At 36.8% G+C, this 27,321-nt stretch overlaps 24 non-coding genes across 24 annotated transcripts; all 24 read right to left on the reverse strand.

The window, feature by feature from the left end:
• Nucleotides 1-432: 432 nt before the first annotated feature.
• TRNAC-GCA (transfer RNA cysteine (anticodon GCA)) lies at nucleotides 433-504 on the reverse strand. The gene has a single exon. It is a non-coding gene; the product is annotated as a tRNA-Cys (tRNA).
• Nucleotides 505-1,509: 1,005 nt separating this feature from the next.
• Nucleotides 1,510-1,581, reverse strand: TRNAC-GCA (transfer RNA cysteine (anticodon GCA)). Its single transcript has one exon. It is a non-coding gene; the product is annotated as a tRNA-Cys (tRNA).
• A 1,004-nt stretch (nucleotides 1,582-2,585) lies between these two features.
• Nucleotides 2,586-2,657, reverse strand: TRNAC-GCA (transfer RNA cysteine (anticodon GCA)). Its single transcript has one exon. It is a non-coding gene; the product is annotated as a tRNA-Cys (tRNA).
• A 1,005-nt stretch (nucleotides 2,658-3,662) lies between these two features.
• Nucleotides 3,663-3,734, reverse strand: TRNAC-GCA (transfer RNA cysteine (anticodon GCA)). Its single transcript has one exon. It is a non-coding gene; the product is annotated as a tRNA-Cys (tRNA).
• A 1,004-nt stretch (nucleotides 3,735-4,738) lies between these two features.
• On the reverse strand, nucleotides 4,739-4,810 carry TRNAC-GCA (transfer RNA cysteine (anticodon GCA)). Its single transcript has one exon. It is a non-coding gene; the product is annotated as a tRNA-Cys (tRNA).
• Nucleotides 4,811-5,815: 1,005 nt separating this feature from the next.
• TRNAC-GCA (transfer RNA cysteine (anticodon GCA)) lies at nucleotides 5,816-5,887 on the reverse strand. Its single transcript has one exon. It is a non-coding gene; the product is annotated as a tRNA-Cys (tRNA).
• Nucleotides 5,888-6,892: 1,005 nt separating this feature from the next.
• Nucleotides 6,893-6,964, reverse strand: TRNAC-GCA (transfer RNA cysteine (anticodon GCA)). The gene has a single exon. It is a non-coding gene; the product is annotated as a tRNA-Cys (tRNA).
• Nucleotides 6,965-7,969: 1,005 nt separating this feature from the next.
• TRNAC-GCA (transfer RNA cysteine (anticodon GCA)) lies at nucleotides 7,970-8,041 on the reverse strand. The gene has a single exon. It is a non-coding gene; the product is annotated as a tRNA-Cys (tRNA).
• A 1,500-nt stretch (nucleotides 8,042-9,541) lies between these two features.
• On the reverse strand, nucleotides 9,542-9,613 carry TRNAC-GCA (transfer RNA cysteine (anticodon GCA)). The gene has a single exon. It is a non-coding gene; the product is annotated as a tRNA-Cys (tRNA).
• Nucleotides 9,614-10,618: 1,005 nt separating this feature from the next.
• TRNAC-GCA (transfer RNA cysteine (anticodon GCA)) lies at nucleotides 10,619-10,690 on the reverse strand. Its single transcript has one exon. It is a non-coding gene; the product is annotated as a tRNA-Cys (tRNA).
• A 1,005-nt stretch (nucleotides 10,691-11,695) lies between these two features.
• TRNAC-GCA (transfer RNA cysteine (anticodon GCA)) lies at nucleotides 11,696-11,767 on the reverse strand. Its single transcript has one exon. It is a non-coding gene; the product is annotated as a tRNA-Cys (tRNA).
• A 1,008-nt stretch (nucleotides 11,768-12,775) lies between these two features.
• On the reverse strand, nucleotides 12,776-12,847 carry TRNAC-GCA (transfer RNA cysteine (anticodon GCA)). The gene has a single exon. It is a non-coding gene; the product is annotated as a tRNA-Cys (tRNA).
• A 1,005-nt stretch (nucleotides 12,848-13,852) lies between these two features.
• Nucleotides 13,853-13,924, reverse strand: TRNAC-GCA (transfer RNA cysteine (anticodon GCA)). The gene has a single exon. It is a non-coding gene; the product is annotated as a tRNA-Cys (tRNA).
• Nucleotides 13,925-14,929: 1,005 nt separating this feature from the next.
• On the reverse strand, nucleotides 14,930-15,001 carry TRNAC-GCA (transfer RNA cysteine (anticodon GCA)). The gene has a single exon. It is a non-coding gene; the product is annotated as a tRNA-Cys (tRNA).
• A 1,005-nt stretch (nucleotides 15,002-16,006) lies between these two features.
• TRNAC-GCA (transfer RNA cysteine (anticodon GCA)) lies at nucleotides 16,007-16,078 on the reverse strand. Its single transcript has one exon. It is a non-coding gene; the product is annotated as a tRNA-Cys (tRNA).
• A 1,007-nt stretch (nucleotides 16,079-17,085) lies between these two features.
• TRNAC-GCA (transfer RNA cysteine (anticodon GCA)) lies at nucleotides 17,086-17,157 on the reverse strand. Its single transcript has one exon. It is a non-coding gene; the product is annotated as a tRNA-Cys (tRNA).
• Nucleotides 17,158-18,164: 1,007 nt separating this feature from the next.
• On the reverse strand, nucleotides 18,165-18,236 carry TRNAC-GCA (transfer RNA cysteine (anticodon GCA)). The gene has a single exon. It is a non-coding gene; the product is annotated as a tRNA-Cys (tRNA).
• A 1,005-nt stretch (nucleotides 18,237-19,241) lies between these two features.
• On the reverse strand, nucleotides 19,242-19,313 carry TRNAC-GCA (transfer RNA cysteine (anticodon GCA)). Its single transcript has one exon. It is a non-coding gene; the product is annotated as a tRNA-Cys (tRNA).
• A 1,005-nt stretch (nucleotides 19,314-20,318) lies between these two features.
• Nucleotides 20,319-20,390, reverse strand: TRNAC-GCA (transfer RNA cysteine (anticodon GCA)). The gene has a single exon. It is a non-coding gene; the product is annotated as a tRNA-Cys (tRNA).
• A 1,007-nt stretch (nucleotides 20,391-21,397) lies between these two features.
• On the reverse strand, nucleotides 21,398-21,469 carry TRNAC-GCA (transfer RNA cysteine (anticodon GCA)). Its single transcript has one exon. It is a non-coding gene; the product is annotated as a tRNA-Cys (tRNA).
• A 1,006-nt stretch (nucleotides 21,470-22,475) lies between these two features.
• On the reverse strand, nucleotides 22,476-22,547 carry TRNAC-GCA (transfer RNA cysteine (anticodon GCA)). Its single transcript has one exon. It is a non-coding gene; the product is annotated as a tRNA-Cys (tRNA).
• Nucleotides 22,548-23,555: 1,008 nt separating this feature from the next.
• Nucleotides 23,556-23,627, reverse strand: TRNAC-GCA (transfer RNA cysteine (anticodon GCA)). The gene has a single exon. It is a non-coding gene; the product is annotated as a tRNA-Cys (tRNA).
• A 1,006-nt stretch (nucleotides 23,628-24,633) lies between these two features.
• Nucleotides 24,634-24,705, reverse strand: TRNAC-GCA (transfer RNA cysteine (anticodon GCA)). The gene has a single exon. It is a non-coding gene; the product is annotated as a tRNA-Cys (tRNA).
• A 1,010-nt stretch (nucleotides 24,706-25,715) lies between these two features.
• TRNAC-GCA (transfer RNA cysteine (anticodon GCA)) lies at nucleotides 25,716-25,787 on the reverse strand. Its single transcript has one exon. It is a non-coding gene; the product is annotated as a tRNA-Cys (tRNA).
• Nucleotides 25,788-27,321: the final 1,534 nt, after the last annotated feature.

Consider the following 27,321-nt stretch of genomic DNA (forward strand, 5'->3'; position numbering starts at 1 on the left):
CCACTTGAAGCTCACATTTTGAGCACATTTTCGCAAAATCACACTCTCGACTTCACCGTTACACAACCAAATTGAACAAGGCTTTATGTGAATATCATTCGGCCTCAGTTCCATCATCTAATATGATTTGCAGAATGCGATTCAAAACATCATATTTGGAGAAAGTGATATTCATTTGTAAGATAAGTTAAACAGTTTTGTGTGTTAAGTGCAATTGTTTGGACAAGTCTCTGCGTTACATAAATAAGCGTGCACATTTTTTACCAAAAGTTCAAAAGAACGTAAAGACAATTATGGGAGCTATAAACAAAACTTCTCGCATCATAACGTAAATGGTAAGTAAAAGGTGCGATTTTTTTTCAACTGACTCTTCTATGCATGTCTTTGCACTCCAGCAGAGGTCCTGACAATGACAAAATTCACTCGCAAAAAAGGGAGCGCTTGGATTTGAACCGAGGACCTCTTGATCTGCAGTCAAATGCTCTACCACTGAGCTACACCCCCACTGAATACTACGCATTTTTACGCAATCTTGAATCTATTTTTTAGCCCATTTTCCCTGAAGATAAATTCTCGACGTCGCCAGTCCACAACCACCATGAACAAGTATTTTTGAGGATATAATTGGACCTCAGTCACATCATTTTACGTGATTTTCAGAATGGCATTCATTACATCAACATTTGGGTAAGTGAAATGTTTATTAATACAAGTTGCAAAATATTGTGTATGTAAATCAGATGCTAAGGAAAAGTCTTCATTTGACTTAAAAAGTGCGGAAATATTATTTTTATCTCAAAGAAAGTAAAGACATTCATTGGTATTTTCTTACAAAAATACTCCTCTAGTGATGAAGGGAAATCAAAGAAAAAATATACGACAAATTCTTTAACGTGGAGCGATTTCAAACTGCTATCCTCGTGCATGTCTTTGCACTGTATAAATGGTTCTGCCAAAGATACATTTCCTAAAAAAGACAAACGGGACAGTTGGATTTGAACCAAGGACCTGGATAATCTTCAGTCAATCGCTCTCCCTTAGAGCAACACCCCCATAGCATATCCCCAATTGTGACGCCCACTTGAAGCTCACATTTTGAGGACATTTTCGCAAAATCACACTCTCGACTTCACCGTTACACAACCAAATTGAACAAGGCTTTTTGTGAATATCATTCGGCCTCAGTTCCATCATCTAATATGATTTGCAGAATGCGATTCAAAACATCATATTTGGAGAAAGTGATATTCATTTGTAAGATAAGTTAAACAGTTTTGTGTGTTAAGTGCAATTGTTTGGACAAGTCTCTGCGTTACATAAATAAGCGTGCACATTTTTTACCAAAAGTTCAAAAGAACGTAAAGACAATTATGGGAGCTATAAACAAAACTTCTCGCATCATAACGTAAATGGTAAGTAAAAGGTGCGATTTTTTTTCAACTGATTCTTCTATGCATGTCTTTGCAGTCCAGCAGAGGTCCTGTCAATGACAAATTTCACTCGCAAAAAAGGGGGCGCTTGGATTTGAACCGAGGACCTCTTGATCTGCATTCAAATGCTCTACCACTGAGCTACACCCCCACGGAATGCTATGCTTTTTGACGCAATCTTGAATCTATTTTTTAGCTCATTTTCACTGAAATTAAATTCTCGACGTCGCCAGTCCACAACTACCATGAACAAGTATTTTAGAGGATATAATTGGACCTCAGTCACATCATTTTACGTGATTTTCAGAATGGCATTCATTACATCAACATTTGGGAAAGTGAAATGTTTATTAATACAAGTTGCAAAGTATTGTGTATGTAAATCAGATGCTAAGGAAAAGTCTTCATTTGACTTAAAAAGTGCGGAAATATTATTTTTATCTCATAGAAAGTAAAGACATTCATTGGTATTTTCTTACAAAAATACTCCTCTAGTGATGAAGGGAAATCAAAGAAAAAATATAGACAAATTCTTTAACGTGGAGCGATTTCAAACTCCTATCCTCGTCCATGTCTTTGCACTATATAAATGGTTCTGCCAAAGATACATTTCCTAAAAAAGACAAAGGGGACAATTGGATTTGAACCAAGGACCTGGATAATCTTCAGTCAATCACTCTCCCTTAGACCAACACCCCCATAGAATATCCCCAATTGTGACGCCCACTTGAAGCTCACATTTTGAGCACATTTTCGCAAAATCACACTCTCGACTTCACCGTTACACAACCAAATTGAACAAGGCTTTATGTGAATATCATTCGGCCTCAGTTCCATCATCTAATATGATTTGCAGAATGCGATTCAAAACATCATATTTGGAGAAAGTGATATTCATTTGTAAGATAAGTTAAACAGTTTTGTGTGTTAAGTGCAATTGTTTGGACAAGTCTCTGCGTTACATAAATAAGCGTGCACATTTTTTACCAAAAGTTCAAAAGAACGTAAAGACAATTATGGGAGCTATAAACAAAACTTCTCGCATCATAACGTAAATGGTAAGTAAAAGGTGCGATTTTTTTTCAACTGACTCTTCTATGCATGTCTTTGCACTCCAGCAGAGGTCCTGACAATGACAAAATTCACTCGCAAAAAAGGGAGCGCTTGGATTTGAACCGAGGACCTCTTGATCTGCAGTCAAATGCTCTACCACTGAGCTACACCCCCACTGAATACTACGCATTTTTACGCAATCTTGAATCTATTTTTTAGCCCATTTTCCCTGAAGATAAATTCTCGACGTCGCCAGTCCACAACCACCATGAACAAGTATTTTTGAGGATATAATTGGACCTCAGTCACATCATTTTACGTGATTTTCAGAATGGCATTCATTACATCAACATTTGGGTAAGTGAAATGTTTATTAATACAAGTTGCAAAATATTGTGTATGTAAATCAGATGCTAAGGAAAAGTCTTCATTTGACTTAAAAAGTGCGGAAATATTATTTTTATCTCAAAGAAAGTAAAGACATTCATTGGTATTTTCTTACAAAAATACTCCTCTAGTGATGAAGGGAAATCAAAGAAAAAATATACGACAAATTCTTTAACGTGGAGCGATTTCAAACTGCTATCCTCGTGCATGTCTTTGCACTGTATAAATGGTTCTGCCAAAAATACATTTCCTAAAAAAGACAAACGGGACAGTTGGATTTGAACCAAGGACCTGGATAATCTTCAGTCAATCGCTCTCCCTTAGAGCAACACCCCCATAGCATATCCCCAATTGTGACGCCCACTTGAAGCTCACATTTTGAGGACATTTTCGCAAAATCACACTCTCGACTTCACCGTTACACAACCAAATTGAACAAGGCTTTTTGTGAATATCATTCGGCCTCAGTTCCATCATCTAATATGATTTGCAGAATGCGATTCAAAACATCATATTTGGAGAAAGTGATATTCATTTGTAAGATAAGTTAAACAGTTTTGTGTGTTAAGTGCAATTGTTTGGACAAGTCTCTGCGTTACATAAATAAGCGTGCACATTTTTTACCAAAAGTTCAAAAGAACGTAAAGACAATTATGGGAGCTATAAACAAAACTTCTCGCATCATAACGTAAATGGTAAGTAAAAGGTGCGATTTTTTTTCAACTGATTCTTCTATGCATGTCTTTGCAGTCCAGCAGAGGTCCTGTCAATGACAAATTTCACTCGCAAAAAAGGGGGCGCTTGGATTTGAACCGAGGACCTCTTGATCTGCATTCAAATGCTCTACCACTGAGCTACACCCCCACGGAATGCTATGCTTTTTGACGCAATCTTGAATCTATTTTTTAGCTCATTTTCACTGAAATTAAATTCTCGACGTCGCCAGTCCACAACTACCATGAACAAGTATTTTAGAGGATATAATTGGACCTCAGTCACATCATTTTACGTGATTTTCAGAATGGCATTCATTACATCAACATTTGGGAAAGTGAAATGTTTATTAATACAAGTTGCAAAGTATTGTGTATGTAAATCAGATGCTAAGGAAAAGTCTTCATTTGACTTAAAAAGTGCGGAAATATTATTTTTATCTCATAGAAAGTAAAGACATTCATTGGTATTTTCTTACAAAAATACTCCTCTAGTGATGAAGGGAAATCAAAGAAAAAATATAGACAAATTCTTTAACGTGGAGCGATTTCAAACTCCTATCCTCGTCCATGTCTTTGCACTATATAAATGGTTCTGCCAAAGATACATTTCCTAAAAAAGACAAAGGGGACAATTGGATTTGAACCAAGGACCTGGATAATCTTCAGTCAATCACTCTCCCTTAGACCAACACCCCCATAGAATATCCCCAATTGTGACGCCCACTTGAAGCTCACATTTTGAGTACATTTTCGCAAAATCACACTCTCGACTTCACCGTTACACAACCAAATTGAACAAGGCTTTATGTGAATATCATTCGGCCTCAGTTCCATCATCTAATATGATTTGCAGAATGCGATTCAAAACATCATATTTGGAGAAAGTGATATTCATTTGTAAGATAAGTTAAACAGTTTTGTGTGTTAAGTGCAATTGTTTGGACAAGTCTCTGCGTTACATAAATAAGCGTGCACATTTTTTACCAAAAGTTCAAAAGAACGTAAAGACAATTATGGGAGCTATAAACAAAACTTCTCGCATCATAACGTAAATGGTAAGTAAAAGGTGCGATTTTTTTTCAACTGACTCTTCTATGCATGTCTTTGCACTCCAGCAGAGGTCCTGACAATGACAAAATTCACTCGCAAAAAAGGGAGCGCTTGGATTTGAACCGAGGACCTCTTGATCTGCAGTCAAATGCTCTACCACTGAGCTACACCCCCACTGAATACTACGCATTTTTACGCAATCTTGAATCTATTTTTTAGCCCATTTTCCCTGAAGATAAATTCTCGACGTCGCCAGTCCACAACCACCATGAACAAGTATTTTTGAGGATATAATTGGACCTCAGTCACATCATTTTACGTGATTTTCAGAATGGCATTCATTACATCAACATTTGGGTAAGTGAAATGTTTATTAATACAAGTTGCAAAATATTGTGTATGTAAATCAGATGCTAAGGAAAAGTCTTCATTTGACTTAAAAAGTGCGGAAATATTATTTTTATCTCAAAGAAAGTAAAGACATTCATTGGTATTTTCTTACAAAAATACTCCTCTAGTGATGAAGGGAAATCAAAGAAAAAATATACGACAAATTCTTTAACGTGGAGCGATTTCAAACTGCTATCCTCGTGCATGTCTTTGCACTGTATAAATGGTTCTGCCAAAGATACATTTCCTAAAAAAGACAAACGGGACAGTTGGATTTGAACCAAGGACCTGGATAATCTTCAGTCAATCGCTCTCCCTTAGAGCAACACCCCCATAGCATATCCCCAATTGTGACGCCCACTTGAAGCTCACATTTTGAGCACATTTTCGCAAAATCACACTCTCGACTTCACCGTTACACAACCAAATTGAACAAGGCTTTTTGTGAATATCATTCGGCCTCAGTTCCATCATCTAATATGATTTGCAGAATGCGATTCAAAACATCATATTTGGAGAAAGTGATATTCATTTGTAAGATAAGTTAAACAGTTTTGTGTGTTAAGTGCAATTGTTTGGACAAGTCTCTGCGTTACATAAATAAGCGTGCACATTTTTTACTAAAAGTTCAAAAGAACGTAAAGACAATTATGGGAGCTATAAACAAAACTTCTCGCATCATAACGTAAATGGTAAGTAAAAGGTGCGATTTTTTTTCAACTGACTCTTCTATGCATGTCTTTGCACTCCAGCAGAGGTCCTGACAATGACAAAATTCACTCGCAAAAAAGGGGGCGCTTGGATTTGAACCGAGGACCTCTTGATCTGCAGTCAAATGCTCTACCACTGAGCTACACCCCCACTGAATACTACGCATTTTTACGCAATCTTGAATCTATTTTTTAGCCCATTTTCCCTGAAGATAAATTCTCGACGTCGCCAGTCCACAACCACCATGAACAAGTATTTTTGAGGATATAATTGGACCTCAGTCACATCATTTTACGTGATTTTCAGAATGGCATTCATTACATCAACATTTGGGAAAGTGAAATGTTTATTAATATAAGTTGCAAAGTATTGTGTATGTAAGTCAGATGCTTAGGAAAAATCTTCACTTGACTTAAAAAGTGCGGAAATATAATTTTTATCCCAAAGAAAGTGAAGACATTCATTTGTATTTTCTTACAAAAACACTTCTCTAGTGATGAAGGGAATTCAAAGCAAAAATATACGATGCATTGTTTAACGTGGAGCGATTTCAAACTGCTATCCTCGTGCATGTCTTTGCACTGTATAAATGGTTCTGCCAAAGATACATTTTCTAAAAAAGACAAAGGGGACAGTTGGATTTGAACCAAGGACCTGGATAATCTTCAGTCAATCGCTCTCCCTTAGAGCAACACCCCCATAGCATATCCCCAATTGTGACGCCCACTTGAAGCTCACATTTTGAGCACATTTTCGCAAAATCACACTCTCGACTTCATCGTTACACAACCAAATTGAACAAGGCTTTATGTGAATATCATTCGGCCTCAGTTCCATCATCTAATATGATTTGCAGAATGCGATTCAAAACATCATATTTGGAGAAAGTGATATTCATTTGTAAGATAAGTTAAACAGTTTTGTGTGTTAAGTGCAATTGTTTGGACAAGTCTCTGCGTTACATAAATAAGCGTGCACATTTTTTACTAAAAGTTCAAAAGAACGTAAAGACAATTATGGGAGCTATAAACAAAACTTCTCGCATCATAACGTAAATGGTAAGTAAAAGGTGCGATTTTTTTTCAACTGACTCTTCTATGCATGTCTTTGCACTCCAGCAGAGGTCCTGACAATGACAAAATTCACTCGCAAAAAAGGGGGCTCTTGGATTTGAACCGAGGACCTCTTGATCTGCAGTCAAATGCTCTACCACTGAGCTACACCCCCACTGAATACTACGCATTTTTACGCAATCTTGAATCTATTTTTTAGCCCATTTTCCCTGAAGATAAATTCTGGACGTCGCCAGTCCACAACCACCATGAACAAGTATTTTTGAGGATATAATTGGACCTCAGTCACATCATTTTACGTGATTTTCAGAATGGCATTCATTACATCAACATTTGGGAAAGTGAAATGTTTATTAATACAAGTTGCAAAGTATTGTGTATGTAAATCAGATGCTAAGGAAAAGTCTTCATTTGACTTAAAAAGTGCGGAAATATTATTTTTATCTCAAAGAAAGTAAAGACATTCATTGGTATTTTCTTACAAAAATACTCCTCTAGTGATGAAGGGAAATCAAAGAAAAAATATACGACAAATTCTTTAACGTGGAGCGATTTCAAACTGCTATCCTCGTGCATGTCTTTGCACTGTATAAATGGTTCTGCCAAAGATACATTTTCTAAAAAAGACAAAGGGGACAGTTGGATTTGAACCAAGGACCTGGATAATCTTCAGTCAATCGCTCTCCCTTAGAGCAACACCCCCATAGCATATCCCCAATTGTGACGCCCACTTGAAGCTCACATTTTGAGCACATTTTCGCAAAATCACACTCTCGACTTCATCGTTACACAACCAAATTGAACAAGGCTTTATGTGAATATCATTCGGCCTCAGTTCCATCATCTAATATGATTTGCAGAATGCGATTCAAAACATCATATTTGGAGAAAGTGATATTCATTTGTAAGATAAGTTAAACAGTTTTGTGTGTTAAGTGCAATTGTTTGGACAAGTCTCTGCGTTACATAAATAAGCGTGCACATTTTTTACTAAAAGTTCAAAAGAACGTAAAGACAATTATGGGAGCTATAAACAAAACTTCTCGCATCATAACGTAAATGGTAAGTAAAAGGTGCGATTTTTTTTCAACTGACTCTTCTATGCATGTCTTTGCACTCCAGCAGAGGTCCTGACAATGACAAAATTCACTCGCAAAAAAGGGGGCTCTTGGATTTGAACCGAGGACCTCTTGATCTGCAGTCAAATGCTCTACCACTGAGCTACACCCCCACTGAATACTACGCATTTTTACGCAATCTTGAATCTATTTTTTAGCCCATTTTCCCTGAAGATAAATTCTCGACGTCGCCAGTCCACAACCACCATGAACAAGTATTTTTGAGGATATAATTGGACCTCAGTCACATCATTTTACGTGATTTTCAGAATGGCATTCATTACATCAACATTTGGGAAAGTGAAATGTTTATTAATACAAGTTGCAAAGTATTGTGTATGTAAATCAGATGCTAAGGAAAAGTCTTCATTTGACTTAAAAAGTGCGGAAATATTATTTTTATCTCAAAGAAAGTAAAGACATTCATTGGTATTTTCTTACAAAAATACTCCTCTAGTGATGAAGGGAAATCAAAGAAAAAATATACGACAAATTCTTTAACGTGGAGCGATTTCAAACTGCTATCCTCGTGCATGTCTTTGCACTGTATAAATGGTTCTGCCAAAGATACATTTTCTAAAAAAGACAAAGGGGACAGTTGGATTTGAACCAAGGACCTGGATAATCTTCAGTCAATCGCTCTCCCTTAGAGCAACACCCCCATAGCATATCCCCAATTGTGACGCCCAGTCCACAACCACCATGAACAAGTATTTTTGAGGATATAATTTGACCTCAGTCACATCATTTTACGTGATTTTCAGAATGGCATTCATTACATCAACATTTGGGAAAGTGAAATGTTTATTAATACAAGTTGCAAAGTATTGTGTATGTAAATCAGATGCTAAGGAAAAGTCTTCATTTGACTTAAAAAGTGCGGAAATATTATTTTTATCTCAAAGAAAGTAAAGACATTCATTGGTATTTTCTTACAAAAATACTCCTCTAGTGATGAAGGGAAATCAAAGAAAAAATATACGACAAATTCTTTAACGTGGAGCGATTTCAAACTGCGATCCTCGTGCATGTCTTTGCACTGTATAAATGGTTCTGCCAAAGATACATTTTCTAAAAAAGACAAAGGGGACAGTTGGATTTGAACCAAGGACCTGGATAATCTTCAGTCAATCGCTCTCCCTTTGAGCAACACCCCCATAGCATATCCCCAATTGTGACGCCCACTTGAAGCTCACATTTTGAGCACATTTTCGCAAAATCACACTCTCGACTTCACCGTTACACAACCAAATTGAACAAGGCTTTTTGTGAATATCATTCGGCCTCAGTTCCATCATCTAATATGATTTGCAGAATGCGATTCAAAACATCATATTTGGAGAAAGTGATATTCATTTGTAAGATAAGTTAAACAGTTTTGTGTGTTAAGTGCAATTGTTTGGACAAGTCTCTGCGTTACATAAATAAGCGTGCACATTTTTTACTAAAAGTTCAAAATAACGTAAAGACAATTATGGGAGCTATAAACAAAACTTCTCGCATCATAACGTAAATGGTAAGTAAAAGGTGCGATTTTTTTTCAACTGACTCTTCTATGCATGTCTTTGCACTCCAGCAGAGGTCCTGACAATGACAAAATTCACTCGCAAAAAAGGGGGCGCTTGGATTTGAACCGAGGACCTCTTGATCTGCAGTCAAATGCTCTACCACTGAGCTACACCCCCACTGAATGCTACGCATTTTTACGCAATCTTGAATCTATTTTTTAGCCCATTTTCCCTGAAGATAAATTCTCGACGTCGCCAGTCCACAACCACCATGAACAAGTATTTTTGAGGATATAATTGGACCTCAGTCACATCATTTTACGTGATTTTCAGAATGGCATTCATTACATCAACATTTGGGAAAGTGAAATGTTTATTAATACAAGTTGCAAAGTATTGTGTATGTAAATCAGATGCTAAGGAAAAGTCTTCATTTGACTTAAAAAGTGCGGAAATATTATTTTTATCTCAAAGAAAGTAAAGACATTCATTGGTATTTTCTTACAAAAATACTCCTCTAGTGATGAAGGGAAATCAAAGAAAAAATATACGACAAATTCTTTAACGTGGAGCGATTTCAAACTGCTATCCTCGTGCATATCTTTGCACTGTATAAATGGTTCTGCCAAAGATACATTTTCTAAAAAAGACAAAGGGGACAGTTGGATTTGAACCAAGGACCTGGATAATCTTCAGTCAATCGCTCTCCCTTAGAGCAACACCCCCATAGCATATCCCCAATTGTGACGCCCACTTGAAGCTCACATTTTGAGCACATTTTCGCAAAATCACACTCTCGACTTCACCGTTACACAACCAAATTGAACAAGGCTTTATGTGAATATCATTCGGCCTCAGTTCCATCATCTAATATGATTTGCAGAATGCGATTCAAAACATCATATTTGGAGAAAGTGATATTCATTTGTAAGATAAGTTAAACAGTTTTGTGTGTTAAGTGCAATTGTTTGGACAAGTCTCTGCGTTACATAAATAAGCGTGCACATTTTTTACTAAAAGTTCAAAAGAACGTAAAGGCAATTATGGGAGCTATAAACAAAACTTCTCGCATCATAACGTAAATGGTAAGTAAAAGGTGCGATTTTTTTTCAACTGACTCTTCTATGCATGTCTTTGCACTCCAGCAGAGGTCCTGACAATGACAAAATTCACTCGCAAAAAAGGGGGCGCTTGGATTTGAACCGAGGACCTCTTGATCTGCAGTCAAATGCTCTACCACTGAGCTACACCCCCACTGAATACTATGCATTTTTACGCAATCTTGAATCTATTTTTTAGCCCATTTTCCCTGAAGATAAATTCTCGACGTCGCCAGTCCACAACCACCATGAACAAGTATTTTTGAGGATATAATTGGACCTCAGTCACATCATTTTACGTGATTTTCAGAATGGCATTCATTACATCAACATTTGGGAAAGTGAAATGTTTATTAATACAAGTTGCAAAGTATTGTGTATGTAAATCAGATGCTAAGGAAAAGTCTTCATTTGACTTAAAAAGTGCGGAAATATTATTTTTATCTCAAAGAAAGTAAAGACATTCATTGGTATTTTCTTACAAAAATACTCCTCTAGTGATGAAGGGAAATCAAAGAAAAAATATACGACAAATTCTTTAACGTGGAGCGATTTCAAACTGCTATCCTCGTGCATGTCTTTGCACTGTATAAATGGTTCTGCCAAAGATACATTTTCTAAAAAAGACAAAAGGGACAGTTGGATTTGAACCAAGGACCTGGATAATCTTCAGTCAATCGCTCTCCCTTAGAGCAACACCCCCATAGCATATCCCCAATTGTGACGCCCACTTGAAGCTCACATTTTGAGCACATTTTCGCAAAATCACACTCTCGACTTCACCGTTACACAACCAAATTGAACAAGGCTTTTTGTGAATATCATTCGGCCTCAGTTCCATCATCTAATATGATTTGCAGAATGCGATTCAAAACATCATATTTGGAGAAAGTGATATTCATTTGTAAGATAAGTTAAACAGTTTTGTGTGTTAAGTGCAATTGTTTGGACAAGTCTCTGCGTTACATAAATAAGCGTGCACATTTTTTACTAAAAGTTCAAAAGAACGTAAAGACAATTATGGGAGCTAGAAACAAAACTTCTCGCATCATAACGTAAATGGTAAGTAAAAGGTGCGATTTTTTTTCAACTGACTCTTCTATGCATGTCTTTGCACTCCAGCAGAGGTCCTGACAATGACAAAATTCACTCGCAAAAAAGGGGGCGCTTGGATTTGAACCGAGGACCTCTTGATCTGCAGTCAAATGCTCTACCACTGAGCTACACCCCCACTGAATACTACGCATTTTTACGCAATCTTGAATCTATTTTTTAGCCCATTTTCCCTGAAGATAAATTCTCGACGTCGCCAGTCCACAACCACCATGAACAAGTATTTTTGAGGATATATTTGGACCTCAGTCACATTATTTTATGTGATTTTCAGAATGGCATTCATTACATCAACATTTGGGAAAGTGAAATGTATATTAATACAAGTTGCAAAGTATTGTGTATGTAAGTCATATGCTCAGGAAAAGTCTTCACTTGACTTTAAAAGTGCAGAAATATTATTTATATCTCAAAGAAAGTAAAGACATTCATTGGTATTTTCTTACAAAAAACACTTCTCTAGCGATGAAGGGAATTCAAAGCAAAAATATACGATGCATTGTTTAACGTGGAGCGATTTCAAACTGCTATCCTCGTGCATGTCTTTGCACTATATTAATGGTTCTGCCAAAGATACATTTCCTAAAAAAGACAAAGGGGACAGTTGGATTCGAACCAAGGACCTGGATAATCTTCAGTCAGTCACTCTCCCTTAGACCAACACCCCCATAGCACACCCCACTTGTGATGCCCACTTGAAGCTCACATTTTGAGCACATTTTCGCAAAATCACACTCTCGACTTCACCGTTACACAACCAAATTGAACAAGGCTTTTTGTGAATATCATTCGGCCTCAGTTCCATCATCTAATATGATTTTCAGAATGCGATTCAAAACATCATATTTGGAGAAAGTGATATTCATTTGTAAGATAAGTTAAACAGTTTTGTGTGTTAAGTGCAATTGTTTGGACAAGTCTCTGCGTTACATAAATAAGAGTGAACATTTTTTATTAAAAGTCCAAACGAACGTAAAGACGATTATGGGAGCTATAAACACAACTTCTCGCATCATGACGTAAATAGTAAGTAAAAGAGGTGCGATTTTTTTTCAACTGATTCTTCTATGCATGTCTTTGCACTCCAGCAGAGATCCTGCCATTGACAAAATTCACTAATCAAAAAAGGGGGCGCTTGGATTTGAACCGAGGACCTCTTGATCTGCAGTCAAATGCTCTACCACTGAGCTACACCCCCACGGAATACTACGCATTTTTACGCAATCTTGAATCTATTTTTTAGCCCATTTTCCCTGAAGATAAATTCTCGACGTCGCCAGTCCACAACCACCATGAACAAGTATTTTAGAGGATATAATTGGACCTCAGTCACATCATTTTACGTGATTTTCAGAAATGCATTCATTACATCAACATTTGGGAAAGTGAAATGTTTATTAATACAAGTTGCAAAGTATTGTGTATGTAAATCAGATGCTAAGGAAAAGTCTTCATTTGACTTAAAAAGTGCGGAAATATTATTTTTATCTCAAAGAAAGTAAAGACATTCACTGGTATTTTCTTACAAAAATACTCCTCTAGTGATGAAGGGAAATCAAAGAAAAAATATACGACAAATTCTTTAACGTGGAGCGATTTCAAACTGCTATCCTCGTGCATGTCTTTGCACTGTATAAATGGTTCTGCCAAAGATACATTTTCTAAAAAAGACAAAGGGGACAGTTGGATTTGAACCAAGGACCAGGATAATCTTCAGTCAATCACTCTCCCTTAGACCAACACCCCCATAGCATATCCCCAATTGTGACGCCCACTTGAAGCTCACATTTTGAGCACATTTTCGCAAAATCACACTCTCGACTTCACCGTTACACAACCAAATTGAACAAGGCTTTATGTGAATATCATTCGGCCTCAGTTCCATCATCTAATATGATTTGCAGAATGCGATTCAAAACATCATATTTGGAGAAAGTGATATTCATTTGTAAGATAAGTTAAACAGTTTTGTGTGTTATGTGCAATTGTTTGGACAAGTCTCTGCGTTACATAAATAAGCGTGCACATTTTTTACTAAAAGTTCAAAAGAACGTAAAGGCAATTATGGGAGCTATAAACAAAACTTCTCGCATCATAACGTAAATGGTAAGTAAAAGGTGCGATTTTTTTTCAACTGACTCTTCTATGCATGTCTTTGCACTCCAGCAGAGGTCCTGACAATGACAAAATTCACTCGCAAAAAAGGGGGCGCTTGGATTTGAACCGAGGACCTCTTGATCTGCAGTCAAATGCTCTACCACTGAGCTACACCCCCACTGAATACTACGCATTTTTACGCAATCTTGAATCTATTTTTTAGCCCATTTTCCCTGAAGATAAATTCTCGACGTCGCCAGTCCACAACCACCATGAACAAGTATTTTTGAGGATATAATTGGACCTCAGTCACATCATTTTACGTGATTTTCAGAATGGCATTCATTACATCAACATTTGGGAAAGTGAAATGTTTATTAATACAAGTTGCAAAGTATTGTGTATGTAAATCAGATGCTAAGGAAAAGTCTTCATTTGACTTAAAAAGTGCGGAAATATTATTTTTATCTCAAAGAAAGTAAAGACATTCATTGGTATTTTCTTACAAAAATACTCCTCTAGTGATGAAGGGAAATCAAAGAAAAAATATACGACAAATTCTTTAACGTGGAGCGATTTCAAACTGCTATCCTCGTGCATGTCTTTGCACTGTATAAATGGTTCTGCCAAAGATACATTTTCTAAAAATGACAAAGGGGACAGTTGGATTTGAACCAAGGACCTGGATAATCTTCAGTCAATCGCTCTCCCTTAGAGCAACACCCCCATAGCATATCCCCAATTGTGACGCCCACTTGAAGCTCACATTTTGAGCACATTTTCGCAAAATCACACTCTCGACTTCACCGTTACACAACCAAATTGAACAAGGCTTTTCGTGAATATCATTCGGCCTCAGTTCCATCATCTAATATGATTTGCAGAATGCGATTCAAAACATCATATTTGGAGAAAGTGATATTCATTTGTAAGATAAGTTAAACAGTTTTGTGTGTTAAGTGCAATTGTTTGGACAAGTCTCTGCGTTACATAAATAAGCGTGCACATTTTTTACTAAAAGTTCAAAAGAACGTAAAGGCAATTATGGGAGCTATAAACAAAACTTCTCGCATCATAACGTAAATGGTAAGTAAAAGGTGCGATTTTTTTTCAACTGACTCTTCTATGCATGTCTTTGCACTCCAGCAGAGGTCCTGACAATGACAAAATTCACTCGCAAAAAAGGGGGCGCTTGGATTTGAACCGAGGACCTCTTGATCTGCAGTCAAATGCTCTACCACTGAGCTACACCCCCACTGAATACTATGCATTTTTACGCAATCTTGAATCTATTTTTTAGCCCATTTTCCCTGAAGATAAATTCTCGACGTCGCCAGTCCACAACCACCATGAACAAGTATTTTTGAGGATATAATTGGACCTCAGTCACATCATTTTACGTGATTTTCAGAATGGCATTCATTACATCAACATTTGGGAAAGTGAAATGTTTATTAATACAAGTTGCAAAGTATTGTGTATGTAAATCAGATGCTAAGGAAAAGTCTTCATTTAACTTAAAAAGTGCGGAAATATTATTTTTATCTCAAAGAAAGTAAAGACATTCATTGGTATTTTCTTACAAAAATACTCCTCTAGTGATGAAGGGAAATCAAAGAAAAAATATACGACAAATTCTTTAACGTGGAGCGATTTCAAACTGCTATCCTCGTGCATGTCTTTGCACTGTATAAATGGTTCTGCCAAAGATACATTTTCTAAAAAAGACAAAGGGGACAGTTGGATTTGAACCAAGGACCTGGATAATCTTCAGTCAATCGCTCTCCCTTAGAGCAACACCCCCATAGCATATCCCCAATTGTGACGCCCACTTGAAGCTCACATTTTGAGCACATTTTCGCAAAATCACACTCTCGACTTCACCGTTACACAACCAAATTGAACAAGGCTTTTTGTGAATATCATTCGGCCTCAGTTCCATCATCTAATATGATTTGCAGAATGCGATTCAAAACATCATATTTGGAGAAAGTGATATTCATTTGTAAGATAAGTTAAACAGTTTTGTGTGTTAAGTGCAATTGTTTGGACAAGTCTCTGCGTTACATAAATAAGCGTGCACATTTTTTACTAAAAGTTCAAAAGAACGTAAAGACAATTATGGGAGCTATAAACAAAACTTCTCGCATCATAACGTAAATGGTAAGTAAAAGGTGCGATTTTTTTTCAACTGACTCTTCTATGCATGTCTTTGCACTCCAGCAGAGGTCCTGACAATGACAAAATTCACTCGCAAAAAAGGGGGCGCTTGGATTTGAACCGAGGACCTCTTGATCTGCAGTCAAATGCTCTACCACTGAGCTACACCCCCACTGAATACTACGCATTTTTACGCAATCTTGAATCTATTTTTTAGCCCATTTTCCCTGAAGATAAATTCTCGACGTCGCCAGTCCACAACCACCATGAACAAGTATTTTTGAGGATATAATTGGACCTCAGTCACATTATTTTATGTGATTTTCAGAATGGCATTCATTACATCAACATTTGGGAAAGTGAAATGTATATTAATACAAGTTGCAAAGTATTGTGTATGTAAGTCATATGCTCAGGAAAAGTCTTCACTTGACTTTAAAAGTGCAGAAATATTATTTATATCTCAAAGAAAGTAAAGACATTCATTGGTATTTTCTTACAAAAACACTTCTCTAGCGATGAAGGGAATTCAAAGCAAAAATATACGATGCATTGTTTAACGTGGAGCGATTTCAAACTGCTATCCTCGTGCATGTCTTTGCACTATATTAATGGTTCTGCCAAAGATACATTTCCTAAAAAAGACAAAGGGGACAGTTGGATTCGAACCAAGGACCTGGATAATCTTCAGTCAGTCACTCTCCCTTAGACCAACACCCCCATAGCACACCCCAATTGTGATGCCCACTTGAAGCTCACATTTTGAGCACATTTTCGCAAAATCACACTCTCGACTTCACCGTTACACAACCAAATTGAACAAGGCTTTTTGTGAATATCATTCGGCCTCAGTTCCATCATCTAATATGATTTTCAGAATGCGATTCAAAACATCATATTTGGAGAAAGTGATATTCATTTGTAAGATAAGTTAAACAGTTTTGTGTGTTAAGTGCAATTGTTTGGACAAGTCTCTGCGTTACATAAATAAGAGTGAACATTTTTTATTAAAAGTCCAAACGAACGTAAAGACGATTATGGGAGCTATAAACACAACTTCTCGCATCATGACGTAAATAGTAAGTAAAAGAGGTGCGATTTTTTTTCAACTGATTCTTCTATGCATGTCTTTGCACTCCAGCAGAGATCCTGCCAATGACAAAATTCACTAATCAAAAAAGGGGGCGCTTGGATTTGAACCGAGGACCTCTTGATCTGCAGTCAAATGCTCTACCACTGAGCTACACCCCCACGGAATACTACGCATTTTTACGCAATCTTGAATCTATTTTTTAGCCCATTTTCCCTGAAGATAAATTCTCGACGTCGCCAGTCCACAACCACCATGAACAAGTATTTTAGAGGATATAATTGGACCTCAGTCACATTATTTTATGTGATTTTCAGAATGGCATTCATTACATCAACATTTGGGAAAGTGAAATGTTTATTAATATAAGTTGCAAAGTATTGTGTATGTAAGTCAGATGCTAAGGAAAAGTCTTCACTAACTTAAAAAGTGCGGAAATATCATTTTTATCTCAACGAAAGTGAAGACATTCATTTGTATTTTCTTACAAAAACACTTCTCTAGTGATGAAGGGAATTCAAAGCAAAAATATACGATGCATTGTTTAACGTGGAGCGATTTCAAACTGCTATCATCGTGCATGTCTTTGCACTGTATAAATGGTTCTGCCAAAGATACATTTCCTAAAAAAGACAAAGGGGACAGTTGGATTTGAACCAAGGACCTGGATAATCTTCAGTCAATCACTCTCCCTTAGACCAACACCCCCATAGCATATCCCCAATTGTGACGCCCACTTGAAGCTCACATTTTGAGCACATTTTCGCAAAATCACACTCTCGACTTCACCATTACACAACCAAATTGAACAAGGCTTTTTGTGAATATCATTCGGCCTCAGTTCCATCATCTAATATGAATTTCAGAATGCGATTCAAAACATCATATTTGGAGAAAGTGATATTCATTTGTAAGATAAGTTAAACAGTTTTGTGTGTTAAGTGCAATTGTTTGGACAAGTCTCTGCGTTACATAAATAAGCGTGCATATTTTTTACTAAAAGTCCAAACGAACGTAAAGACAATTATGGTAGCTATAAACAAAACTTCTCGCATCATAATTTAAATGGTAAGTTAAAGAGGTGCGATTTTTTTTTCAACTGATTCTTCTATGCATGTCTCTGCACTCCAGCAGAGGTCCTGTCAATGACAAAATTCACTCGCAAAAAAGGGGGCGCTTGGATTTGAACCAAGGACCTCTTGATCTGCAGTCAAATGCTCTACCACTGAGCTACACCCCCACGGAATACTACGCATTTTTACGCAATCTTGAATCTATTTTTTAGCTCATTTTCACTGAAAATAAATTCTCGACGTCGCCAGTCCACAACCACCATGAACAAGTATTTTAGAGGATATAATTGGACCTCAGTCACATCATTTTACGTGATTTTCAGAAATGCATTCATTACATCAACATTTGGGAAAGTGAAATGTTTATTAATACAAGTTGCAAAGTATTGTGTATGTAAATCAGATGCTAAGGAAAAGTCTTCATTTGACTTAAAAAGTGCGGAAATATTATTTTTATCTCAAAGAAAGTAAAGACATTCATTGGTATTTTCTTACAAAAATACTCCTCTAGTGATGAAGGGAAATCAAAGAAAAAATATACGACAAATTCTTTAACGTGGAGCGATTTCAAACTGCTATCCTCGTGCATGTCTTTGCACTGTATAAATGGTTCTGCCAAAGATACATTTTCTAAAAAAGACAAAGGGGACAGTTGGATTTGAACCAAGGACCTGGATAATCTTCAGTCAATCGCTCTCCCTTAGAGCAACACCCCCATAGCATATCCCCAATTGTGACGCCCACTTGAAGCTCACATTTTGAGCACATTTTCGCAAAATCACACTCTCGACTTCACCGTTACACAACCAAATTGAACAAGGCTTTTCGTGAATATCATTCGGCCTCAGTTCCATCATCTAATATGATTTGCAGAATGCGATTCAAAACATCATATTTGGAGAAAGTGATATTCATTTGTAAGATAAGTTAAACAGTTTTGTGTGTTAAGTGCAATTGTTTGGACAAGTCTCTGCGTTACATAAATAAGCGTGCACATTTTTTACTAAAAGTTCAAAAGAACGTAAAGGCAATTATGGGAGCTATAAACAAAACTTCTCGCATCATAACGTAAATGGTAAGTAAAAGGTGCGATTTTTTTTCAACTGACTCTTCTATGCATGTCTTTGCCCTCCAGCAGAGGTCCTGACAATGACAAAATTCACTCGCAAAAAAGGGGGCGCTTGGATTTGAACCGAGGACCTCTTGATCTGCAGTCAAATGCTCTACCACTGAGCTACACCCCCACTGAATACTATGCATTTTTACGCAATCTTGAATCTATTTTTTAGCCCATTTTCCCTGAAGATAAATTCTCGACGTCGCCAGTCCACAACCACCATGAACAAGTATTTTTGAGGATATAATTGGACCTCAGTCACATCATTTTACGTGATTTTCAGAATGGCATTCATTACATCAACATTTGGGAAAGTGAAATGTTTATTAATACAAGTTGCAAAGTATTGTGTATGTAAATCAGATGCTAAGGAAAAGTCTTCATTTAACTTAAAAAGTGCGGAAATATTATTTTTATCTCAAAGAAAGTAAAGACATTCATTGGTATTTTCTTACAAAAATACTCCTCTAGTGATGAAGGGAAATCAAAGAAAAAATATACGACAAATTCTTTAACGTGGAGCGATTTCAAACTGCTATCCTCGTGCATGTCTTTGCACTGTATAAATGGTTCTGCCAAAGATACATTTTCTAAAAAAGACAAAGGGGACAGTTGGATTTGAACCAAGGACCTGGATAATCTTCAGTCAATCGCTCTCCCTTAGAGCAACACCCCCATAGCATATCCCCAATTGTGACGCCCACTTGAAGCTCACATTTTGAGCACATTTTCGCAAAATCACACTCTCGACTTCACCGTTACACAACCAAATTGAACAAGGCTTTTTGTGAATATCATTCGGCCTCAGTTCCATCATCTAATATGATTTGCAGAATGCGATTCAAAACATCATATTTGGAGAAAGTGATATTCATTTGTAAGATAAGTTAAACAGTTTTGTGTGTTAAGTGCAATTGTTTGGACAAGTCTCTGCGTTACATAAATAAGCGTGCACATTTTTTACTAAAAGTTCAAAAGAACGTAAAGACAATTATGGGAGCTATAAACAAAACTTCTCGCATCATAACGTAAATGGTAAGTAAAAGGTGCGATTTTTTTTCAACTGACTCTTCTATGCATGTCTTTGCACTCCAGCAGAGGTCCTGACAATGACAAAATTCACTCGCAAAAAAGGGGGCGCTTGGATTTGAACCGAGGACCTCTTGATCTGCAGTCAAATGCTCTACCACTGAGCTACACCCCCACTGAATACTACGCATTTTTACGCAATCTTGAATCTATTTTTTAGCCCATTTTCCCTGAAGATAAATTCTCGACGTCGCCAGTCCACAACCACCATGAACAAGTATTTTTGAGGATATAATTGGACCTCAGTCACATTATTTTATGTGATTTTCAGAATGGCATTCATTACATCAACATTTGGGAAAGTGAAATGTATATTAATACAAGTTGCAAAGTATTGTGTATGTAAGTCATATGCTCAGGAAAAGTCTTCACTTGACTTTAAAAGTGCAGAAATATTATTTATATCTCAAAGAAAGTAAAGACATTCATTGGTATTTTCTTACAAAAACACTTCTCTAGCGATGAAGGGAATTCAAAGCAAAAATATACGATGCATTGTTTAACGTGGAGCGATTTCAAACTGCTATCCTCGTGCATGTCTTTGCACTATATTAATGGTTCTGCCAAAGATACATTTCCTAAAAAAGACAAAGGGGACAGTTGGATTCGAACCAAGGACCTGGATAATCTTCAGTCAGTCACTCTCCCTTAGACCAACACCCCCATAGCACACCCCAATTGTGATGCCCACTTGAAGCTCACATTTTGAGCACATTTTCGCAAAATCACACTCTCGACTTCACCGTTACACAACCAAATTGAACAAGGCTTTTTGTGAATATCATTCGGCCTCAGTTCCATCATCTAATATGATTTTCAGAATGCGATTCAAAACATCATATTTGGAGAAAGTGATATTCATTTGTAAGATAAGTTAAACAGTTTTGTGTGTTAAGTGCAATTGTTTGGACAAGTCTCTGCGTTACATAAATAAGAGTGAACATTTTTTATTAAAAGTCCAAACGAACGTAAAGACGATTATGGGAGCTATAAACACAACTTCTCGCATCATGACGTAAATAGTAAGTAAAAGAGGTGCGATTTTTTTTCAACTGATTCTTCTATGCATGTCTTTGCACTCCAGCAGAGATCCTGCCAATGACAAAATTCACTAATCAAAAAAGGGGGCGCTTGGATTTGAACCGAGGACCTCTTGATCTGCAGTCAAATGCTCTACCACTGAGCTACACCCCCACTGAATACTACGCATTTTTACGCAATCTTGAATCTATTTTTTAGCCCATTTTCCCTGAAGATAAATTCTCGACGTCGCCAGTCCACAACCACCATGAACAAGTATTTTAGAGGATATAATTGGACCTCAGTCACATTATTTTATGTGATTTTCAGAATGGCATTCATTACATCAACATTTGGGAAAGTGAAATGTTTATTAATATAAGTTGCAAAGTATTGTGTATGTAAGTCAGATGCTAAGGAAAAGTCTTCACTAACTTAAAAAGTGCGGAAATATCATTTTTATCTCAACGAAAGTGAAGACATTCATTTGTATTTTCTTACAAAAACACTTCTCTAGTGATGAAGGGAATTCAAAGCAAAAATATACGATGCATTGTTTAACGTGGAGCGATTTCAAACTGCTATCATCGTGCATGTCTTTGCACTGTATAAATGGTTCTGCCAAAGATACATTTCCTAAAAAAGACAAAGGGGACAGTTGGATTTGAACCAAGGACCTGGATAATCTTCAGTCAATCACTCTCCCTTAGACCAACACCCCCATAGCATATCCCCAATTGTGACGCCCACTTGAAGCTCACATTTTGAGCACATTTTCGCAAAATCACACTCTCGACTTCACCATTACACAACCAAATTGAACAAGGCTTTTTGTGAATATCATTCGGCCTCAGTTCCATCATCTAATATGAATTTCAGAATGCGATTCAAAACATCATATTTGGAGAAAGTGATATTCATTTGTAAGATAAGTTAAACAGTTTTGTGTGTTAAGTGCAATTGTTTGGACAAGTCTCTGCGTTACATAAATAAGCGTGCATATTTTTTACTAAAAGTCCAAACGAACGTAAAGACAATTATGGTAGCTATAAACAAAACTTCTCGCATCATAATTTAAATGGTAAGTTAAAGAGGTGCGATTTTTTTTTCAACTGATTCTTCTATGCATGTCTCTGCACTCCAGCAGAGGTCCTGTCAATGACAAAATTCACTCGCAAAAAAGGGGCGCTTGGATTTGAACCAAGGACCTCTTGATCTGCAGTCAAATGCTCTACCACTGAGCTACACCCCCACGGAATACTACGCATTTTTACGCAATATTGAATCTATTTTTTAGCTCATTTTCACTGAAAATAAATTCTCGACGTCGCCAGTCCACAACCACCATGAACAAGTATTTTAGAGGATATAATTGGACCTCAGTCACATTATTTTATGTGATTTTCAGAATGGCATTCATTACATCAACATTTGGGAAAGTGAAATGTATATTAATACAAGTTGCAAAGTATTGTGTATGTAAGTCATATGCTCAGGAAAAGTCTTCACTTGACTTAAAAAGTGCAGAAATATTATTTATATCTCAAAGAAAGTAAAGACATTCATTGGTATTTTCTTACAAAAACACTTCTCTAGCGATGAAGGGAATTCAAAGCAAAAATATACGATGCATTGTTTAACGTGGAGCGATTTCAAACTGCTATCCTCGTGCATGTCTTTGCACTATATTAATGGTTCTGCCAAAGATACATTTCCTAAAAAAGACAAAGGGGACAGTTGGATTCGAACCAAGGACCTGGATAATCTTCAGTCAATCACTCTCCCTTAGACCAACACCCCCATAGCACACCCCAATTGTGATGCCCACTTGAAGCTCACATTTTGAGCACATTTTCGCAAAATCACACTCTCGACTTCACCGTTACACAACCAAATTGAACAAGGCTTTTTGTGAATATCATTCGGCCTCAGTTCCATCATCTAATATGATTTTCAGAATGCGATTCAAAACATCATATTTGGAGAAAGTGATATTCATTTGTAAGATAAGTTAAACAGTTTTGTGTGTTAAGTGCAATTGTTTGGACAAGTCTCTGCGTTACATAAATAAGAGTGAACATTTTTTACTAAAAGTCCAAACGAACGTAAAGACGATTATGGGAGCTATAAACACAACTTCTCGCATCATAACGTAAATAGTAAGTAAAAGAGGTGCGATTTTTTTTTCAACTGATTCTTCTATGCATGTCTTTGCACTCCAGCAGAGATCCTGCCAATGACAAAATTCACTAATCAAAAAAGGGGGCGCTTGGATTTGAACCAAGGACCTCTTGATCTGCAGTCAAATGCTCTACCACTGAGCTACACCCCCACGGAATACTACGCATTTTTACGCAATCTTGAATCTATTTTTTAGCTCATTTTCACTGAAAATAAATTTTCGACGTCGCCAGTCCACAACCACCATGAACAAGTACTTTAGAGGATATAATTGGGCCTCAGTCACATGATTTTACGTTATTTTCAGAATGGCATTCATTACATCAACATTTGGGAAAGTGAAATGTTTATTAATACAAGTTGCAAAGTATTGTGTATGTAAATCAGATGCTAAGGAAAAGTCTTCATTTGACTTAAAAAGTGCGGAAATATTATTTTTATCTCAAAGAAAGTAAAGACATTCATTGGTATTTTCTTACAAAAATACTCCTCTAGTGATGAAGGGAAATCAAAGAAAAAATATACGACAAATTCTTTAACGTGGAGCGATTTCAAACTCCTATCCTCGTGCATGTCTTAGCACTAGATAAATGGTTCTGCCAAAGATACATTTCCTAAAAAAGACAAAGGGGACAGTTGGATTTGAACCAAGGACCTGGATAATCTTCAGTCAATCACACTCCCGTAGACCAACACCCCCATAGAATATCCCCAATTGTGATGCCCACTTGAAGCTCACATTTTGAGCACATTTTCGCAAAATCACAATCTCGACTTCATCGTTACACAACCAAATTGAACAAGGCTTTTTGTGAATATCATTCGGCCTCAGTTCCATCATCTAATATGATTTTCAGAATGCGATTCAAAACATCATTATTGGAGAAAGTGATATTCATTTGTAAGATAAGTTAAACAGTTTTGTGTGTTAAGTGCAATTGTTTGGACAAGTCTCTGCGTTACATAAATAAGCGTGCACATTTTTTACTAAAAGTCCAAACGAACGTAAAGACAATTATGGGAGCTATAAACAAACTTCTCGCATCATAACGTAAATGATAATGAAAGAGGTGCGATTTTTTTTCCAACTGATTCTAATTTGCATGTCTTTGCACTCCAGCAGAGGTCCTGTCAATGACAAATTTCACTTTCAAAAAAGGGGGCGCTTGGATTTGAACCGAGGACCTCTTGATCTGCAGTCAAATGCTCTACGACTGAGCTACACCCCCACGGAATGCTACGCTTTTTGACGCAATCTTGAATCTATTTTTTAGCTCATTTTCACTGAAATTAAATTCTCGACGTCGCCAGTCCACAACTACCATGAACAAGTATTTTAGAGGATATAATTGGACCTCAGTCACATTATTTTATGTGATTTTCAGAATGGCATTCATTACATCAACATTTGGGAAAGTGAAATGTTTATTAATACAAGTTGCAAAGTATTGTGTATGTAAGTCAGATGCTAAGGAAAAGTCTTCACTTGACTTAAAAAGTGCGGAAATATTATTTTTATCTCAAAGAAAGTAAAGACATTCATTGGTATTTTCTTACAAAAATACTCCTCTAGTGATGAAGGGAAATCAAAGAAAAAATATACGACAAATTCTTTAACGTGGAGCGATTTCAAACTCCTATCCTCGTGCATGTCTTTGCACTGTATAAATGGTTTTTGCCAAAGATACATTTCCTAAAAAAGACAAAGGGGACAGTTGGATTTGAACCAAGGACCTGGATAATCTTCAGTCAATCGCTCTCCCTTAGACCAACACCCCCATAGCATATCCCCAATTGTGCTGCCCACTTGAAGCTCACATTTTGAGCACATTTTCGCAAAATCACAATCTCGACTTCACCGTTACACAACCAAATTGAACAAGGCTTTTTGTGAATATCATTCGGCCTCAGTTCCATCATCTAATATGATTTTCAGAATGCGATTCAAAACATCATTATTGGAGAAAGTGATATTCATTTGTAAGATAAGTTAAACAGTTTTGTGTGTTAAGTGCAATTGTTTGGACAAGTCTCTGCGTTACATAAATAAGAGTGAACATTTTTTACTAAAAGTCCAAACGAACGTAAAGACGATTATGGGAGCTATAAACACAACTTCTCGCATCATAACGTAAATAGTAAGTAAAAGAGGTGCGATTTTTTTTTCAACTGATTCTTCTATGCATGTCTTTGCACTCCAGCAGAGATCCTGCCAATGACAAAATTCACTAATCAAAAAAGGGGGCGCATGGATTTGAACCAAGGACCTCTTGATCTGCAGTCAAATGCTCTACCACTGAGCTACACCCCCACGGAATACTACGCATTTTTACGCAATCTTGAATCTATTTTTTAGCTCATTTTCACTGAAAATAAATTTTCGACGTCGCCAGTCCACAACCACCATAAACAAGTATTTTAGAGGATATAATTGGGCCTCAGTCACATTATTTTATGTGATTTTCAGAATGGCATTCATTACATCAACATTTGGGAAAGTGAAATGTTTATTAATGCAAGTTGCAAAGTATTGTGTATGCAAGTCAGATGCTAAGGAAAAGTCTTCACTTGACTTAAAAAGTGCGGAAACATCATTTTTATCTCAAGAAAGTGAAGACATTCATTGGTATTTTCTTACAAAAACACTTCTCTAGTGATGAAGGGAATTCAAAGCAAAAATATACGATGCATTGTTTAACGTGGAGCGATTTCAAACTGCTATCCTCGTGCATGTCTTTGCACTATATAAATGGTTCTGCCAAAGATACATTTCCTAAAAAAGACAAAGGGGACAGTTGGATTTGAACCAAGGACCTGGATAATCTTCAGTCAATCACTCTCCCTTAGACCAACACCCCAATAGCACACCCCAATTGTGATGCCCACTTGAAGCTCATATTTTGAGCACATTTTCGCAAAATCACACTCTCGACTTCACCGTTACACAACCAAATTGAACAAGGCTTTTTGTGAATATCATTCGGCCTCAGTTCCATCATCTAATATGATTTTCAGAATGCGATTCAAAACATCATATTTGGAGAAAGTGATATTCATTTGTAAGATAAGTTAAACAGTTTTGTGTGTTAAGTGCAATTGTTTGGACACGTCTCTGCGTTACATAAATAAGCGTGCATATTTTTTACTAAAAGTCCAAACGAACGTAAACACATATTCTTAGTTTTTTCGGTAAAGTCACGTTGAAGAGAAACAACAAAATAACAAAATATATATAAAACAATAAAAAAATTCTCACGACGTTTCGACCATAACTCAAACGGTCATCATCAGGTGTGTTGGTTTGCATAAATGTATTTTAAAAAACGGCACATTTATTTATTTATAAAAAACGTTTGCGTCACGCGCAGCGATTGGCAGTTTGCCCAGGACTAGTCCAGCTATTTTTTGAAAAGAGGAGGGGGGAGACGAAATTTTTTATAATGTATGCTGTCTGAAAGCCACTGTAAGCGTGAACAATCAATCAAGAACTGAAATGATTTATCAAATCTTTCCAATGATTGCTAAGATAGAATCCATCTTCTCGGTTGAAATTGTCTCTGTGCTTGTATATGTGGATAGCCTCATGAACGAATCTCTCATGGAAGCCAGATGGCTTACAAAGAACCTCCGTCTTGGAAAAGTCAATGGCATGTGAGCCTACTGAATTAGAACAATGATCTGCTACGGCCGAGGTGTTGGTCCTACCGTGTTTAAGGTCTGCTTTATGTTCACGAATGCGGTCCGAGACATGGCGTTTGGTTTCTCCAATGTAACTACTACCACAGAGGCAACTTAGTTTGTAGACACCAGGGTATTGTATGTCCGGAATCACATCTTTTACAGAC

Source organism: Petromyzon marinus, chromosome 58 (genome assembly GCF_048934315.1).
Source record: "Petromyzon marinus isolate PM22_M1 ecotype Great Lakes invasive population chromosome 58, UKy_Petmar_22M1.pri1.0, whole genome shotgun sequence".
Classification (NCBI taxonomy): domain Eukaryota; kingdom Metazoa; phylum Chordata; class Hyperoartia; order Petromyzontiformes; family Petromyzontidae; genus Petromyzon; species Petromyzon marinus.